This window comes from Amblyraja radiata, chromosome 14, assembly GCF_010909765.2.
Source record: "Amblyraja radiata isolate CabotCenter1 chromosome 14, sAmbRad1.1.pri, whole genome shotgun sequence".
Classification (NCBI taxonomy): domain Eukaryota; kingdom Metazoa; phylum Chordata; class Chondrichthyes; order Rajiformes; family Rajidae; genus Amblyraja; species Amblyraja radiata.
The window spans coordinates 40,730,821-40,747,105 of NC_045969.1; positions in this window are offsets into that span (position 1 = coordinate 40,730,821).

Below are 16,285 nucleotides of genomic sequence, written 5' to 3' on the forward strand. Positions count from 1 at the left end.
GGCTGCATTGACAGGAATCCTATTCCAAACAGAACATTCTGCATTTAAAAAAAATTGTAATGCAAGAGAAAAATTGATGGGTGGGGGGGGGGGGGGGGGGGATAAATAATGATAGATTCAGATTAAGAAAGCAATACGATCTATTTAATCTTGCCTCTACACACTCATCTTGAAAGTCATGATGACCTCAAAAGTCATGATGTAGCTAATAGGACTTTGGTTAGGCCATATTTGGAGTATTGCGTGCAGTTCTGGTTGGCCCATTACAGGAAGGATGTCCAGGCTTTGGAAAGGGTGCAGAGAAGGTTTACTGGAATGTTGCCAGGATTAGGGGATATTAGTTACAGGTAGAGGTTGGACCGACATGGATTGTTTTCTCTGGAACGCTGGAGGTTGCGGAAATACCTGATAAGATAATATAAAATTACAAGAGGCATAGATCGGGTAGACAGGCAGACACTATTTCTCGGGATGGAAATATCAAATACTAAAGGGCATAGTTTTAATGCAAGAGGGGCAAAGTTTAAAGGAGATGTGCGGGGCAAGTATTTTTTTATAAGGAGGGTCGTGAGTGCGGGAAATGCACTGCCGAATGTGGTGGTGGACGAGATGTGATATTGGCATTTAAGAAACTTTGGAATAAGCACATGGATATGTACGGAATGAAGGATATGGATTATGTGCAGGCAGATAAGGCTTGGTCTTGGCATCATGCTCGGCTCAGAAATTGTGGGCTGAAGGGCTTGTTCCTATGCTGTGTTTTTCTATTTTTACAGCATACCAGGCCTGTCAGTCTTACAATTATTTTATATTTCTTGCATGAATTCAATGAACTGATTTCAACCTGGACACAGGTTCCAGCTGCAAATTCACTTAAGGAATCATTTACTGACTATTTTCATTGAATGTGTGGGATTTTTATTGAAATCCAGTGGGATGAAAATCTGTTTTGTCAGTTGTCTATAAGGTTCCAATGTGAAAGATTTATGTTGTGGATGTGTTTCCAGCACAGAACAGCCATGATTAACTTTTGAATGTCAGTCTCATGCTCATTATAAGTATGAGAGTTGCAGCAGGAGGGAGAGTTTACCGGAGAGAACACAAAAAGTTTTCCTCTTCCTCCTTCCCCCTCAGGTGACGTCTGTGTGCAAATCCTTTACATATTCTATTGTGTGAACTGCTTGCTTCCTCCAGTGGTTGATCTTGTTAACACACTGGATTAATGAACAATGCAAATAATCTAACCAGCATTAATTTGAAATCTCCCGCTGCTACTCCATCACTCAAATACCAAAATCTTCTCTGCACTCTTTCTAGCTTAAGAGTTACTTGAGAGTCTGAGCTATTGGGAGAGGTTGGTCAAGCTATGACTTCATGCCTTGGAGTGCAGGAGAATGAGGGATGATCTTATAGAGGTGTATAGATCATGATGCGTGTAGATAAGGTGAATGCACAGAGTGTTTTACACAGAGCAGGGGAATCAAGAACCAGAGGACGATGGTTTAATATGAGGAATGGAGGTAAGATTTAATAGGAACCTGAGGGGCAACTTTTTAACCTGAAAGCCAGTGGGTACATGGAACAAGCTGCCAGAGGAGGTGGTTGAGGCAGGTACTATAACAACATTTAAAAGACATTTGGACAGATCCATAGATAGGAAAGGTTTAGAGGGATATGGGCCAAAACGCAGGCAGGGGGACTAGTGTAAATGAGACACCTTGGTCGACACAGACAAGTTGGTTCTGAAGAGCCTGCTTCTGTGCTGTTTGACTATTTGAAGCACCTATTGAGTGGTGCAATTAGCATCTGTATCTTTACAATAAAGAAGAGAAAACTTGACTGAATTCATGCTTTGGTAGAGTACATAAAGTGATCAGATGACATTAACTTCAAGTGTAGGAAGTTACTGCAGATGCTGGTTCACGCAGAAGATAGACACAAAAAGCTGGAGTATTCCAGTGGGTCAGGCAGCATCTCTGGAGAAAACGAATAGGTGACGTTTCGGGTCGAGACCCTTATTCAGACTGAGAATCAAAGGAAAGGGAAACTAGAGGCATTACAAATTTCGACCTGAAGCATCACATTCCTTTTCTCCAGAGATGCTGCTTGACCCGCTGAGTTACTCTTGCATTTTGTGTCTATCTACAGCAATAACAAACTTCCACAATCAGAGCTTTGTATCCGGGCTTGGTCCTCAAAAATAACTAGTGAATGAAGTTCCAAAGAATACAGAATAGCCAGTCAAATTTTGAGATTGCATTAACATGCAGTATCAACATTTTGTAATGATTTGGTGATCGCCAACAGCAAAATCTAGGAAAACATTTTTTACCTTGTGCAGATTGTGGAATCGGGAAGCATGGAATGAAAAAATTGGACATACACAGGTGCATTCACTTGAACCTGTTGACAGCCTTGAGTTGTGAAAAGTATTTTATTCTAAACGGATGCCAATGGACCTATATTCCTGAAATGCCGTTTCTTTTCACATTGACGAAGCCATACTTGTGTATCAAATCCTTATCCTGTTGACAGCTACAAACTAAAATTCTGATTAAGAATTACCTCTAATGTCCTTACTTTGCACAATTTGTTTTTGGTGATTTATGGTAAATTATAAACATTTGAAAATGTTCCTCATTTAAATTTATATTAACAGGTTTTAACAATATTATCCTACCAATACCATTAAAATATACCAATCTATTGCATAAGGTAGACAAGATTTCTGGAGAAACTCAGCGGGTGAGGCAGCATCTATGGAGCGAAGGAATAGGCGACGTTTCGGGTCGAGACCCTTCTTCAGACTGATGTGGGGTGGTGCGGGAAAAAGAAAGGAAGAGGTGGAGTCAGTAGGCTGTGGAAGAGCTGGGAAGGGGAGGGGAAGGAGGGAGAAAGCAAGGACTACCTGAAATTGGAGCAGTCAATGTTCATACCGCTGGGGTGTAAACTACCCATGCGAAATATGAGGTGCTCCTCCTCCAATTTGCAGTGTTACTCAGTCTGGCCATGGAGGAGGCCCAGGACAGAAAAGTCGGATTCGGAATGGGAGGGGGAGTTGAAGTGCTGAGCCACCGGGAGATCAGGTTGGTTATTGTGAAACGATCACCAAGCCTGCGCTTAGTCTCACCGATGTAGAGCAGTTGACACCTAGAGCAGCGGATGCAATAGATGAGGTTGGAGGAGGAGCAAGTGAATCTCTGCCTCACCTGGAACAACTGCTTGGGTCCTTGGATAGAGTCGAGTGGGGGAGGTAAAGCGACAAATGTAGCATTTCTTGCGGTTGCAAGGGAAAGTACCAGGGAAGGGGGTGGTTTGGGTGGGAAGGGACGAATTGACCAGGGAGTTACGGAGGGAACGGTCTCTGCGGAAAGTCGAAAGGAAGAGAAGATGTGACCAGTGGTGGGATCCCATTGGAGGTGGAAAAAATGTTGGAGTATTATCTGTTGTATGTGACGGCTGGTAGGGTGAAAGGTGAGGACAAGAGGGACTCTGTCCTTGTTACGAGTGGGGGGGGGGGGATGGAGAGTGAGAGCGGATCTACGGAATATAGAGGAGACCCTGGTTAGAGCCTCATCTATAGTCGAAGAGGGGAACCCCCATTCCCTAAAGAATGAGGACATCTCCGGTGCCCTGGTTTGGAACACTATTGCATAAGATGTGCTAAAATGTTTAATCGGTATGAATATTCTATTTCCAATTAAATAAAAGCAAGTGAAAGTTAAATAGACATGGCACCTCTTGGAAGGCCAGATGTAATTTAACCTATTTGTGACTGGAAAGTTCCCTCTGAAATCAATCTTGTATTAGTTTTTCTAACAAAAATGTCAATGGGCTTCTGCTTGCACATAGAAACATAGAAACATAGAAAGTAGGTGCGAGAGTAGACCACCAGGTCCGTCGAGCCCGCACCGCCATTCGCTCATGGCTGAACACTAAACAGACACACTTACCCACAAACAGTAGACACAAGACACAGAACACAAGACACTACCCTCCCCTTCATACCGCTATCACCCCTCTCCACCCCAAGAACCGCGTGATCTCCTGGGGGAGGCAAAAAAACGGATAAAAACCCAGGTCCAATTCGGGAAAAAAAATCCGGGAAATTCCTCTCCGACCCCAATCCAGGCGATCGACACTTGTCCAGGAGATCACTCAGGTCTTACTATACTAACCATACCTAGGTCCATATCCCTGCCCTCTCCCCGTAGCCCCTTATCCCCTCGGCAGCTAAAAAACCATCTATTCTAGACTTAAATATATTTAACGTTTCTGCTTCCACTGCTCCCTGGGGCAGTGAATTCCATAAATTAACCACCCTCTTGGTGAAGAAGTTCTTCCTCATCTCAGTTTTAAAAGAGCCCCCCCTTATTCTGCAACTATGTCCCCTAGTTCTAGTTTCCCCGATCATTGGGAACATCCTCGGTGCATCCACCCGATCAAGGCCCCTCACGATCTTATATGTTTCAATGAGATCGCCTCTCATTCTCCTAAACTCCAAAGAGTAGAGCTCCAGCTTACTTAACCCTTCCTCATATGTCAATCCCCTCATTGCAGGAATTAATCTTGTAAACCTTCGCTGCACTGCCTCCAGGGCTAGTACATCCTTCCTTAAGTATGGACCCCAGAACTGTACACAGTATTCCAAATGTGGTCTCACTAATACTGTGTACAGCTGCAGCAAGACCTCCGTGTTTTTATACTCAATCCCCCTAGCAATAAAGGCCAAAACTCCATTGGCCTTCCTGATTGCTTGCTGCACCTGCATACTGACCTTTAGTGATTCATGTACTAATACCCCTAGATCCCTTTGCGTTGCATTACAACGCAGCTCCTCCTCATTTAGAAAATAACTTGCCCTATCATTTTTTTTCCCAAAGTGAATGACTTCACATTTATTAGTATTAAATTTCATCTGCCAAGTTGTTGCCCACTCACCTAGCTTATCTATATCCATTTGCAGACTCTTCCTATCCTCCTCATCCCCAACTTTTCTTCCCATTTTTGTATCGTCCGCAAATTTTGATACATTACACTTGGTTCCCTCCTCCAAATCATTTATATAAATTGTGAACAACTGGGGTCCCAGCACCGACCCTTGCGGAACCCCGCTAGTTACCGGTTGCCATCCCGAGTATGAACCATTTATCCCCACTCTCTGCTTCCTATTTGTCAGCCAATCCTCTACCCATGCTAATATATTACCCCCAATCCCATAATTTTTTATTTTTAGCAATAGTCTCTTATGTGGCACCTTGTCAAAAGCCTTTTGGAAGTCCAAGTATACCACATCCACCGGTTCCCCTTTATCCACCCGGGTTGTTACTTCCTCAAAGAATTCGAGCAGATTCGTTAAACAGGATTTCCCCTTCACAAAACCATGCTGGTTCTGTCCGATGAAGTCATGTTTATCCAAGTGCCCCGTTAGTGTTTCTTTAATAATTGTCTCTAACATTTTACCCACCACCGATGTTAGACTAACCGGTCTATAGTTACCCGCCTTCTGTCTACTTCCTTTTTTAAATATAGGTGTTACATTGGCCATTTTCCAATCCACTGGGACCGTTCCTGCCTCCAGGGAGTTTTGGAAAATTATCACCAATGCATCCACAATCCCCACCGCTATCTCCCTCAAGACCCTTGGATGTAATCCATCAGGCCCAGGGGATTTATCCTCCTTCAGTCTCATTAATTTCCCTAATACCACCTCCTTGGTGATCTTAATAGTATTTAGCTCCTCCATTCCTACCGCCCCCTGTTTATCCAGCGTTGGAATATTTTTTGTGTCTTCTATGGTGAAGACTGATACAAAATACTCGTTTAATGCCTTTGCCATTTCCATGTTCCCCACCAACAACTCTCCAGTCTCACCCTCCAATGGACCAACGTTCACCTTAGCCACCCTTTTTCTTTTTATATAGCTATAAAAACTCTTACTACAGGTGCACAACCTTTTATCCGAAAGCCTTGGGACCAGACACTTTTCGTAATTCGGAATTTGTCGGTCTTCGGAATGGAATTTTTTTTGCGTAGATTTTAATGGCTGGCTCAGTGGTAGAGTGCTCGGCTCATATCCGCAAGGTCGCGAGTTTGCGCCTTGATCCCGGCAGTTCCTCGGTCACGAGTTTGAGACTTCAATGTAGTTTTTTCTTGCAGAATAAATGTCTGTATGAAATGCAGTGTGTTGAATGAATTCCTGAATTTATAAATGTGACCGCAGCATTGAATCACCTCTCGCACTCATGTCACCCTAGCGGGGCTACATGCCCTTAGGCGGCCTAAGGCGACATTTTCACACTCTTATATCCGTGTGCAGCAGAGGCGACGTGCGTTTGGCGCCAAGCGTGAGCTTTGGTGTGCAGACGACATCCTGGAAAAAATGTCCGGTTTCTTCCAGGTAGGCGATATACCCTCCCGGGCGATATACCCTCCACTTCTCTTTTATGAAGGGGATTTAGTTCCCCTTTCTTCCAGGACCGACCGGAGGTTCCGCTGTCACCTCTGCGGGCCGCCCTCGGTGAACGCTCACTCAACTTTGTCTTGGGATTCCTACTCTCCCGCGCAATGTAACCTCACCTTCTCTTTTATGAATGGGGATTTAGTTCCCCTTTCTTCGAGGACCGACCGGAGGTTCCGCTGTCACCTCTGCGGGCCACCCTCGGTGAACGTCCTGTCTCCCTGTCCCTGGGATAGTAGGGGGCGATCAAACAGCACAATACCCCCCTCCCCCTCCAACTCCAGAGGAATCCGCTCCCCGATGGGCCGCTACGGCGACAAGTGGCAGTTCGCCCACAGCCCGAGCTGCGCGACCCCAAGAACAAGACGTACCTTGCACACCATCAGCTTCTGCCCCTACGGGGAGCGTGTTCCTCTGGAGCTGGAGCGGGGCTGGGCTGGAGTTGCTGATCTGGGATCTCCGTGCTTGCAATGGGCCTGGGGGTCGGTGTCCCGATGAGGGGGCTGTGGGCGAACTGCCACTTGTCGCCGTAGCGGCCCATCGGGGAACGGCTTCTGGTGGTCCTGATGTCTCCGGCCAGTTTGCAGTTTTCCTCTGGAGTTGGAACGGGGCTGGGCTGCTGCTGGCTGTGGGTCTCTGGGATCTCCGTGCTTGCAGTGGGCCTGGGGGTCGGTGTCCCGTTGGTCCTGACGTCTCCGGTGACTGGCACTGACCTGCTAGCATTGCCGACATGAAGACAGTGCATAGCCCCCGCGGCGGTGCAATGGGCGGGGAGCTGGAGAGGAGAGGGAAGGGGTCACACACATGGCCGGGAAGCAGAGGGGTGTAGGTGGGGTGAAACTGAAGGCAGCGACAATCTGCTGCTGCCTGCCCGCTGAGTTAAAAAGTTCCCACGCAAGACTCACGCGCTACCGTGGGAACTTTTTAACTCAGCGGGCAGGCAGGCAGCAGCATATTGTCAATTATTAACCCTCCCGCGCAATATACCCTCACCTTCCCTTTTATGAATGGGGATTTAGTTCCCTTTCTTCGAGGACCGACCGGAGGTTCCGCTGTCACCTCTGCGGGCCGCCCTCAGTGAACGTTTTCAAGGACCTTTCTTCAAGGACCGAAAAAATGTCCGCTATTCGGAGGTTTTCGTTATTTGGATCTTCGGATAAAAGGTTGTGCACCTGTATTAGTTTTTATGTTGTTCGCTAAATTCCTTTCATAGTCTATTTTCCCCGTCTTAATTAATCTCTTAGTTATTCTTTGCTGACCTTTAAATGCTTCCCAATCCTCTACCCTCCCACTATCTCTGGCTACCTTATATGCCCTTGCCTTCAGCCGAATACTATCCTTTATAGTTTTACTGAGCCATGGCTGACTGTTCTTACCCTTACCCCTTTTTTTCTTCATAGGAATAAATTTTTCTTGAAGGTTATACAGTAGATCCTTAAACGTACACCACTGCTCATGTACCGTCTTATTCTTGAGTCTGCTATCCCAGTCAACTTTGATCAGCTCAGTCCTCATACCTTCATAATCCCCCTTATTTAGACTAAGCACCCTAGCCTGAGTTTCAACCTGCCCCCCCTTCTATTTGAATATGGAATTCGACCATATTGTGGTCACTTGTTCCCAACGAGTCCCTAACTATGACATTTTTAATCAATCCTGCTTCATTACACAGGACCAGATCCAAGATTGCCTCCCCCCTTGTTGGTTCTGTGACATACTGTTCTAGGAACCCGTCTCTAATACATTCTATAAACTCTTCCTCTAGTCTACCCTGCCCAGTTTGGTTTGCCAATTAATATGAAAATTGAAGTCCCCCATGATTACAGCAGTTCCCTTTTTACATGCGTCAACTATTTGCAGATTTATGTTCTGACTAACAGCGTCACAGCTATTTGGAGGTCTATAAATTACACCCACTAGTGTTTTTTTCCCCTTGTTATTCTCTATCTGTACCCAAGCTGTTTCACTATCCTGATCCTTCAACGCAATATCCTTCCTCTCTATTGCCGTTATTCCCTCCCTTATTAAAAGGGCCACCCCTCCTCCCTTTCTTTCCTGTCTATCTTTAACATGTTACAGTTAACGAATAGTGTGAAACAAAACAGATGGTGTATTTGGAAGATTGATCTGTTTATATCAATATTGTAGATAGAAATTGTTTTGTATCCCAACCAGTCAAAAATTATTTGCAAACTGTTGCAAATAAATAATATAACGATAGTAACATTGAGAATTCTGATGCAGGGTCTTGACTCAAAATGTTGACCATCTCTCTGTCTCTAGGTAGACACAAAAAGCTGGAGTAACTCAGCAGGACAGGCAACATCTCTGGAGAGAAGGAATGGGTGACGTTTCGTGTTAAGACCCTTCTTTAGACCTCTCTCTGTCTCTAGAGATACTGCTTGACCTGCTGAATTGCTCCAGTAGTTTATTTTTTGCTCCAGGTTATAGCATTGTGTCTCGTTATAAAAATGCGAATCCACTTCCAGAGTAAATCCCTTGCAGGTCTGAAAAGACTGGACCCTTTCGCACATACCCCTCTACAAACACCACTTCACACCAACTACACACACCCTCCGTGCTGCACAACATCACTTCTCCATCATCAACAATAAAAATAGAGGAGGTGGAGAGGCTTTTCAGAAGAGAAAAGCTGGAAATCTCCAGGATTGGACAATGTTCCCCCTCTACTCTCACGTTCTGTGCCGACATTTTTAACCAGTCCCTGCAAACCTGTACTATCCCTGCCTGCTTCAAAGTCTCCACTATTGTCCCTGTACCCAAAAAGGCAAGGATTACTGGGCTTGACTACAGGCCTGTCGCACTGACCTCTGTAGTCATGAAGACCCTTGAAAGACTTGTGCTGGCCAAGCTGAAAAATATCACGAACCCCCTGCTGGACCCTCTGCAGTTCGCATATCGGGCCAATAGATCTGTGGATGACGCAGTCAACCTGGGCCTGCACTTCATCCTCCAGCACCTAGACTGCTAGGGGACCTATGCGAGGATTTTGTTTGTTGATTTTAGCTCTGCATTCAACGCCATTGTGCCTGAACTACTACACTATAAACTTTCCGAGTTGACTTTGCCTGAACCCCTCTGTCGGTGGATCACCAGCTTCCTGACAGACAGGAAGTGGCATGTGAGGCTGGGAAAGCACATCTCGGACCCGCAAACCCTCAGCATAGGAGCACCGCAAGACTGCGTACTCTCCCCCTCTACTCTCTGCACCTCCACTGACTCCTCTGTCAAGCTTCTCTAAGTTTGCGGACGACACAATCCTGATTGGACTGATCCAGGATGGGGAGGAATCTGCCTACAGACAGGAAGTGTCACAGCTGGCGTCCTGGTGCCATCGCAACAACCTGGAGCTCAATGCTCTTAAGATAATGGAATTGATTGTAGACTAGGAGAGCTCCCACTCCCCTCACCCCTCTCACCATCAACAACACCACAGTCACATCTGTGGAGTCTTTTAAGTTCCTGGGAACAATCATCTCCAAGGACCTTAAGTGGGGGGGGGGGGGGGGGCTACCATCGACTCCACAGTCAAAAAGGCACAACAGAGGATGTACTTCCTGCGGCAGCTGAGAAAACACAATCTGCCACAGGCAATGATGGTCCAATTCTATACGGCCATTGTAGAGTCTGTCCTCACCTTCGCCATCATGGTCTGGTTTGGCTCAGCCACCAAGCACAACACCCGGAGGCTGCAGCGAATTGTCCGATCATCTGAGAAGGTTATTGGCTGCAACCTTCCCATCATTGACGAACTGTACACTGCAAGGGCCAGGAAGCGAGCGGGTAAGATCATCTTGAATCACTTCCCTCTGGAAGGGGACTCTGGACTGTCAAAGCTGCCACAGCCAGACATAAAAACAGCTTTTTTCCACGAGTGGTAGCTCAACTCAATAACCAAAAATCTGTAGCCTCCTTTTGCTCTGGTATTTTATTTAATTCACATGTTTAATCAATAATGTTTTATTATTAATGTTTTATGTATCATTCATAAATGTCACTATGTCATGTTGTCACTTGTGGGCGGAGCACCAAGGCAAATTCCTTGTATGTAAATACTTGGCCAATAAATTCATTCATTCATTGCAGGACAAATTGGAAGTTTCTCATTTGAACTGTTTTTTCCATTGCAACGCTTTCAACCACTATTTTTGTCCTTGAGTGTTCTTACAATTAAGAATAGCCTTTGTCCTCTTGGATCTTGGTTCAGTTAGTTAATGCGATTTAGCTTTTCTCCATGCGTTAAGATATCAATTTGAGCTTAGTACACAGATTTCTTTTTTAATTTTAACTGCTTGCAAATGGGTGCATTGTTCTTGCATTGTGCCTTTCCAGAACTGTGTGGGTGTAAGGAAGTGTTTGGTTCTCTTGCCTTGGGGGTTTCAATTGATCTTTTCATTCTCTGAGCATTGCAAAGTTCTCTTGTTTCTGCTTTGTCCATCATCTGTACGTAAATTTGCAGTTTTAACCCTCTATTATTTCTTTATTTGGAGAAATTACAGGATTTCTAGTTTTGGGTGTAGTTTTAGAAGGGATGTGTCACGTAGAATCACAAAGCTCGGAGGGGAGCCTATTGGCCCAGTGTTTTTGACCGAGCTCGGTGACAGTGGTGTCAATCAAAGTCTTCTAAATTGTTTTTCCCTTTGTAAATATTTATCTCATTCTCTGCTGAATCTGCTTCTACCCATTAAGGAAGTTAATTCCAAACTCAGCACCCATTCTACAAAGCTTTTGTCTTTCAAGCCTGCTATTGTTCCAGTAAATGTTTCTAAATCTCTAAATGCTGACTCGACCTTTGATATTCTTAAAGTGGTGTTTTGAATGGCTATAATACACCAGCTGGTACGTAATAAAATGCACACATTATGTATGTTCAATACTAATGGAGTTTGGATAGTAAGGAGTTCAGAAAATGTGGAATCAGGCAGGAAAGTGGGTTAGCTATTACTTCATTGGGATGGGTTGTTGGGCCATCTATTATTATTATTATGCAAGTAAAGTTATTGCTTTAGCACTGTATTCCCACAAATCGTTTTTAATAAGGCTGTCATAAACCCTGGCCAATATCATGCCTCTAGGCAAATCTTCACATCTACGCCACAGTAAAGGCAAGTTAATCTCACTTTCGATCCCAGTGACATCAACCCATTCTACAATTATATCACTACCCTTGCACTCAACATTTTATCATCCCCAAAAATCAAAGAGCTGGAGGAACTCAGCAGAAGAGGCAGCAACTGTGGAGGAAATGGGCTGACCATGTTTCAGGTTAGGACTCTTTTTGAGACTCTATCCGAAACATTGTTGTCCATTCACTCCACGTTTGCTGCCTGATCTGCTGAGTCGCTCCAGCACTGGTTTTTGCTCAAGGTTCCAACATCTGCAGTTTCTTGTTTTCGAGTCCATTTTTTATATTCTCTCGTCTTTGACCACGTAATGTATTTGTTGTTGTTTAAAATTCTCCTCAGAGGATTTGAAAACCTAGTCAGGCTGCAACTCAAGTCTTTGAAAAGCAACGGAAGACACAAGTGAGGGCTACATGTATATATGTATGTAGTTTGTTTTGTTGTGCTATTCTTATAACAAATGTAAAGCACTTTGGCCAACGAGAGTTGTTTTTTAAATGTGCTACATAAATATATGTGACTTGACTGTGACTTGACAAAATGCTGGTGTAACTCAGCGGGACAGGCAGCATCTCTGAAGAGAAGGTATGGGTGACTTTTTGGGTCGAGAACCTGCAGATGCAGGAAAAAAAAAGATAACTTTTCCTCAGAACTGGAAAGTTCTGAGACAAACCAAAGAAGAGTTACCTGAAAATTTTAAATTCAATTATATTTTAATTCCTTTAATCCTATGTTTTGCTGTTTCTCACAGTAAATAGCAATGCAATTTTCTTTCCCATTTATCTCCCTGAACATACACCACCTACAGATCAGCTATAATTAACATAGAGCACAGTGGTAGAGTTACTGTCTTATAGCGCCAGAGACCCAGGTTCGATCCTGACTACGGGTGGTGTCTGTACGGATTTGTATGTTCTCCCTGTGACCATGTGAGCTTTCTCCAAGTGCTTTGGTTTCTTTCCACGCTGCAAAGACATACAGGTTTGTAGGCTGTAAATTAGTTACATTTAAATTGTCCCTAGTGTGTAGGATAGTGTTGGTCAGAGTGGACAGCGGGCCGATGTGCCTGTTTCTGCGCTGTAACTCAAGTCTAACAGGACCCCATCACCACTCATTTAATCTCCCTTTGTCTACTATCTTCTCTACAGCCTAAAACATTCCTCTTTTCTGAGTCACTTAGAAATGTCTTAGATTGTTATAGCAAATTCATTAAGTCTGTAGTTCTCTGCACAAGTTGACATGATCTGTGACTTGGGTACATTGTGTTCTCATTTTACCATACTGCCCTCTAGCTTTACCCAGGAAATATTCTCAAATTTTTCCATTCTTACCTATTCTCACTTAGTCAATATAGATTTTGTTTCTATTCTTTTGCCTAATTTCATAAATGCTCAATGGTCTATTTTAGGCATGTCCTTTTCCTCATCTACATCATAGCTCTCTTAGCATGATTGATAGGTGTTGGCAATCTGTTTCGGGATTCTTTTCCAATCATCCTCGTTGTTTCTCCACATAGTACTTGATTCCAGAACTGACACTTATTTAATCACATTTTTTAGAAGAAATTATACATTTCAGTTTGCCACATTGAAAATCATGCTATGACAGAATGTACGTGAAACGGTCAATTCAGCTTAATGCAATGTATCAACTCTTGAGCTTCAGACCGACGTTGACGTTATGTTATAGTTGTACAAGACGTTAGTGTGGCCACACTTGGGAGTATTATGCATTTGTTTTGGTCAACGTGCTATTGGAAAGACGCCATTAAGCTGGAAAGCATGCAGAGAATTACAAGCATGTGTCCAAGTCTCGACAGCCTGAACTATAGGAAGAGGTTGATCAAGCTAGGACTTATTCCTTGGACTGCAAGAGGCTGAGGGGTGCTCAGGGGTGAATAAAAACTGTGAAAGGAATAGATAGGATGAATCCATGGTCCTTTACCAGGATAGGAGAATCAAGAACTAATGTTCATAGGAACGAGCTGCCAAAGGAAGTAGCTGAGACAGATACAATAATAACATTTAAGACATTTGGACATACATGGATAGGAAATGTTTAGAGGGATATAAGCCATACAGGCAAATAAGACTATCTTTGATGGTGCATCTTCATTAGCCAGAACAGGTTGGGCCTGTTTCCATGCTATATTACTAAGTAGAAACACCTGCCTATTCAAATGAAAAATGTTCATAACATAAAATAACCCAATTAGATTTCTATTTTAAAGATAAAATATTTAAATCCTTTCCTGCTGGTACAACCACAATTCTGTTGCCATCTTCCCAATATTTGTGATACCTTATCCAGTGAACCATACGTCATTTATATATTGTGTACACAGAAATGTCATTTGACCTTGATCTTACAAAGCATTAATGTTTTTTAATTCCAGCCCACCAAAAATAAACCCCAATGATCCATGCTTTTTATTTGGGTTCATCAGTGATAGGAGCAGAATTAGGCCATTATGTTCCATATGGAATTGGTCATTGCACATATCATGTAGATTCAAAAATGTGAAATTGTATACATCAACTTCCATAAGGAATCGTTTTGTTGGATAAAATGGAAGGTGTGCTGGGGCTGGGAAAAATAGAATATGTTGGAAACACTCAGGAAGTCAGGCATTTGTCAAAAGAGAAATGGAGTTAAAACTTAAGTTTTCAATATAGTCTTAAACTGCAGAAAAGTGGGCATGAGATGGACCAGATACCACTGAAGATGAGAATAGACAATAGGTGCAGGAGTAGGCCATTCGGCCCTTTGAGCCAGCACCGCCATTCAATGTGATCATGGCTGATCATCCCCAATCAGTACCCCGTTCCTGCCTTCTCCCCATATCCCCTGACTCCACTATCATGCTAGATATGCAGCTTCTTCACAATTGCTGTTCCTAAAGTGGAATCAAAAGGTTTCAAATGTGAAAATCGGAAACAAAAAGGAAATGCTTAAAGGCCAAGCAGTGTCCGTGGAAATAACAAACTTAATTTTGCACGATGAAGACTTGATCAGGACAGAGAAGTGAGAAAACAAGTTAGTGCTAGAGATCCCAACCCTGCAAATTAAGACCACCTTTCTGACTTTTCATGGCATCTTGGTCCTGAAACATTAATACTTCCAACAATTTTCCCTGACCTGTTATTTCCGGTACTGTATTTTAACTTCACATTTACGACATCTGCATTTTTTTGCTGTGCAATAAGAGCCAAGGACAAGATGTTCACTGTAAAAATGAGATCTGACAGGTGGGAAAAATTGAAGGGGGTTGCTAAATTTGGCCAAATGATGGGTTAAAAATCAAGATGAACTGTATCCCATCAGTGTTTCTGGATCTAAAGACTAAAAGTGAGATAGAAAGGTCCGTGTGGAATAGGAATTGTGAAGATGAGCGAAATGGTCCACTATACAGGTAATGGAAAAACTCCTGTTTTTTTGTTTTAGATTTGATTGCAGTATACTATTTTAATATTGTTTGACTAATTTGTATTTTTTTTCTCATCCCTTCTGTCTTTGACATTAATCTGTTTGGAGAGAAATTGCAGTTTGACAATTCATTGTGTTCTCAGAAGTGATTTAACTCAAATCCAAACCTAATGTGAAAACAAATCTGACTCAGCCCACATTTCTCTGTAGCTTATTGCTGGCAGTGATTCACATTGGGAGCTGGAGTCCATAAAGTGCCAAAATAATGCATTTGAGACGTGTGTGGATATTCTGAATGCATATACAGTTTAACTTGAAAGCTGATCAAGGAAAATGAAAATCCACTGCAGTACTAAATTCTGGGAAAGCTTTGTTATTTAAAAAAAACTAAAGATAAAACCATGAGCTACGCTTTTGTCTATGTTAGTTTTGTGATTTTGTCACAGAAATCTATTAAATCAAAGGAACTACTAGCCACTTGTAAACTGGAACATTGAGAAGTGATATCTGAGATTCAAGTTATCTCTGGTATCATCGACCATGTACAGAAGTAGAACAGAAATTCCAAGTGAAAAAGAAAAAGCACTTCTAAAAATGACACAACTTGATCCAGAGATTAATGGTATTTCCAAAGTGGGCATCAACTGCTAACAAAGACATGTTTATCACCAATGATAGACACAAAAAGCTGGAGTAACTCAGCCGGTCAGGCAGCACCTTTGGAGAAAAGGAATAGGTTACATTTTGGGTCGAGACTCTTCAGCACTATACAAAAACCATAATCTGTCCAATAACCTATCACTGCAGCAATATGCTCATTAAATAACATGTAATAATTTTGGTTGCTAACCACTGTATTTAACAACTAGTGGCGATTTATGGTATTCTGAACTAGCTACATTGCTTTGTATTCATTTATGTACTTATACTTTCGACATTCCACAAGTTCAGTTTACCTCTACTGTCCAATATGTTAAATCATATATAATTTAAAGTGGTACCAACAAATGTCAAGTAGGGACAATCAATTTGTTCATGTCCAATATGCATCTCCTATACTTTACCATCCAAATTAATAGAGATTAGGCCAATTATTATCCAATACGATTTAATTTTATTGAGGGAAACAGTTGATGGTACAAATGATTCTGTTTCACAGCACTATCTTTAACATAGTGCACTATTTCTATCATGGGCTAAATTGGCAGTCCTCCAAAACGGAGTTATTTCAGTTAAGTTATCTTGTGAAACCTTT